Source organism: Triticum dicoccoides, chromosome 7A (assembly GCF_002162155.2).
Source record: "Triticum dicoccoides isolate Atlit2015 ecotype Zavitan chromosome 7A, WEW_v2.0, whole genome shotgun sequence".
NCBI classification, from domain to species: Eukaryota; Viridiplantae; Streptophyta; class Magnoliopsida; order Poales; family Poaceae; genus Triticum; species Triticum dicoccoides.
Window position 1 is genome coordinate 6,862,635 of NC_041392.1, and position 3,723 is coordinate 6,866,357.

The following is a 3,723-nucleotide window of genomic DNA, read 5'->3' on the forward strand; positions in this document are numbered from 1 at the left end:
TAGGGGGGCCAAGTCAAGTTGTTATATTTTTTAGACAGAAAAAATAAGAATTAGAAGACTATAATAATATTCCATTTGTCCATATAAAACATGATTACATCTATGTTACCTCTATGATAGCCAATAAGATGCAAAATTAATAGTTTCACTAGAAGAGAACTTAGTTGCTATTTATTTTTAGCATAGATTAACATGCCATACCGATGCAAGTTGTCTTCCATTTGGCGGCGCTTAAAGAACAAGTTAATATTTAGACTATTTTTAGGAAAATATTTAGTGTTTAGGGGATCTTTCCTATCCATAACTGTCTAATCATCACGTACAAGAACTAAGACCCCTTCCAGAATACGCACCACAACACAAGAATTAGAACAGATTAGTATAGTACTCCATCCGTACCATAATATATATAAGAGTGCTTTTTACACTACAGACCACACTAATATAAAGAAGCTCTTATATTATGGGAGGATGAAGTACTCCCTCCGTAAGCTAATATAAAAGTGTTTAGATCACATTAAGTAGTGCTACTGCTAACCTTGGCTAGTTCGTTGGGCTGACCGGAGAATGGCGAGCGCAGCTGAAAGATTTCAATCTGAGATCTCAACTACGGAGGACCAGCGACTCATCTCTAACCACCCGCGTTAATGATTGGAGGGCCTTGAAGAGTTATCACTAATTACTACGCATTATGTAATGGGTGCATTGAGGGAGGTGCAGAGGGTTAAGTTGCAGCGCGCTCTTGGTGTAAGCTGAAAAGTGAATCTAGAGTTGAGGTTCCCTCCTGGACATGGCTCCAAACTGTTTTGAGGCAGTGCCGGTTTTGGGGGCCCGGAGCGAAACTAAACCCGGGACCCTTAACATATCCATCAAAATAATAATAAATATCATTGCAAAATCCCATAAGGCATAACTAGGCTATCTGTAAATAGGAAATTAGAGGCATACCTTCTCTGGGATAACGTCTTCGCGGTCGCCAGAAGGGATGGTGTGGTTTCCTCTCGGAGACTCGGCCTATCTCCTCTTGGCATGGCTGCGTGGAAGGCGTCAACAATTGGTCATTACTGGTTCTCCGACTCGAGTCTGACATGGTGGTGTCTTTTTTTTTGCGGGGTGACATGGTGATGCCTGACCATGGAAAAAACAAGTTAGCAAGACGTCGACGTGCACATGCACATAGAGAGGGTACCGCCTAGCGATTTATCAAAGTACATATGATTAGTCGGAACCTGTGGGCATTTATTCTAATACTACTAGTACTAATATAGTACGAGTCTAGTAGTACCCTGCATCTGCTGCGACCATGCTTCAGGAACGAAGGCACCACCAGTGGCGTAGCCAGAAATAAAATGATGAGGGTGCACACTTCAAAATAATTGATTTGGGCTATTGCCAATTATGCTTGAGGGCTGTTTAAAAGGATTAATTTAGCCGAATTCATATATGGTAAAACATACCTCGAAATTCTGGGTGTGCCACGGCACACCGGCACCCGCTCGCTACGCCACTGGGCACCAAACATGGCATGGGGACGACAGGAAAATGTCGGTACTACAATTGGGCAGTCTCAACGAATTGGTATCACTATTAAAAATATTGCAAGTCAGAACCTAGTCTGGGGCGCGCACTCCGTATAAACACATATTGACGAGGAAACTGACCGGCCGGGCCTGTCTACAGTCAGGCGCCGATGTGGCATGTTCTTTCACCAAATAAAAAACTTGCTTTATATGTAATCATGCAAACGCCCTTGTTTCTTGTTTGTGAAAATAAACCCTTCATGGGAGAAATAAAACCAGCGTAAAAAAACAGCGCCCACTAGGATTCAAATATGGGATGCATCATACATGGCAAACGCGCGCTGACTGGTATGCTACACAATTGGTTGCGTCTAGTGGAGACTTCCATATTTTTATACTCCGCATTAGACACGTCCTGACCGTGAAACTTCTACAACTGTTCCTTTTTTTGAATGTATTTATTTTGGATATCTTTTATCCTTTTTCAGATCTTGGGTATTCTTAGGGTTTTCCTTTTTTTTAATTCTTGCACATTTCCCTCTTATATAGGTTTTGTAAGTAACAATGTATGTTTTTTCAATACTGTCGACATATTTTTAATTTACACTGAACCTTTTATTATGCGATATTTAAAAAATGTTCATGCATATAACAAAATGTTCATAGGATATAATATAATAATGTTCATTGTACATTTATACAATAATGTTCAGTGTGTATTTACAAAAAATATCGCATTATAAAAAAACTCAATATATATTAAAAAACTTCATCGTATATTTAACAAATCATCACATAATTAAAAAGATCATTGTATATTAAAAAAGGTCAATGTATATATGAAATGTGTTCATCGTATATTATACAATAATTTTCAGTGTGTACACATAGGCCTTCCCCAAAACCCCACAGTCACTAATCTAGTGGTAATCTCTCTAGTTTTATAGCCCGGAGTTAAAGTTTATACCTCTCACAATAGCTAAAGTTAGTCGAGTCGATTTTGAAGGAGAAGGTGAAGGAAATATGCCCTAGAGGCAATAATAAAGTTATTATTTATTTCCTTATTTCATGATAAATGTTTATTATTCATGCTAGAATTGTATTAACGGGAAACATAATACATGTGTGAATACATAGACAAACAGAGTGTCACTAGTATGCCTCTACTTGACTAGCTCGTTAATCAAAGATGGTTATGTTTCCTAACCATAGACAAAGAGTTGTTATTTGATTAACGGGATCACATCATTAGTTGAATGATCTGATTGACATGACCCATTCCATTAGCTTAGCACCCAATCGTTTAGTATGTTGCTATTGCTTTCTTCATGACTTATACATGTTCCTATGACTATGAGATTATGTAACTCCCGTGTGCCGGAGGAACACTTTGTGTGCTACCAAACGTCACAATGTAACTGGATGATTATAAAGGTGCTCTACAGGTGTCTCCAAAGGTACAAGTTGGGTTGACGTATTTCGAGATTAGGATTTGTCACTCCGATCGTCGGAGAGGTATCTCTAGGCCCTCTCGGTAATGCACATCACTTAAGCCTTGCAAGCATTGCAACTAATGAGTTAGTTGCGGGATGATGTATTACGGAACGAGTAAAGAGACTTGCCGGTAACGAGATTGAACTAGGTATTGGATACCGATGATCGAATCTCGGGCAAGTAACATACCGATGACAAAGGGAACAACGTATGTTGTTATGCGGTCTGACCGATAAAGATCTTCGTAGAATATGTAGGAGCCAATATGGGCATCCAGGTCCCGCTATTGGTTATTGACCGGAGACATGTCTCGGTCATGTCTACATTGTTCTCAAACCCGTAGGGTCCGCACGCTTAAGGTTTCGATGATAGTTATATTATGAGTTTATACGTTTTGATGTACCGAAGGTTGTTCGGAGTCCCAGATGTGATCACGGACATGACGAGGAGTCTCGAAATGGTCGAGGCATAATGATTGATATATTGGAAGCCTATATTTGGATATCGGAAGTGTTCCGGGTGAAATCGGGATTTTACCGGAGTACCGGGAGGTTACCGGAACCCCCCGGGAGATATATGGGCCTTAGTGGAAAAGAGAAGAGGCAGCCAGAGATGGGCCGCGCGCCCCTCCCCTCCCTTGGTCCGAATAGGACAAGGAGAGGGGGCCGGCCCCCCTTCCTCTTTTCCCCCCTCCGCGAATCCTATTCCA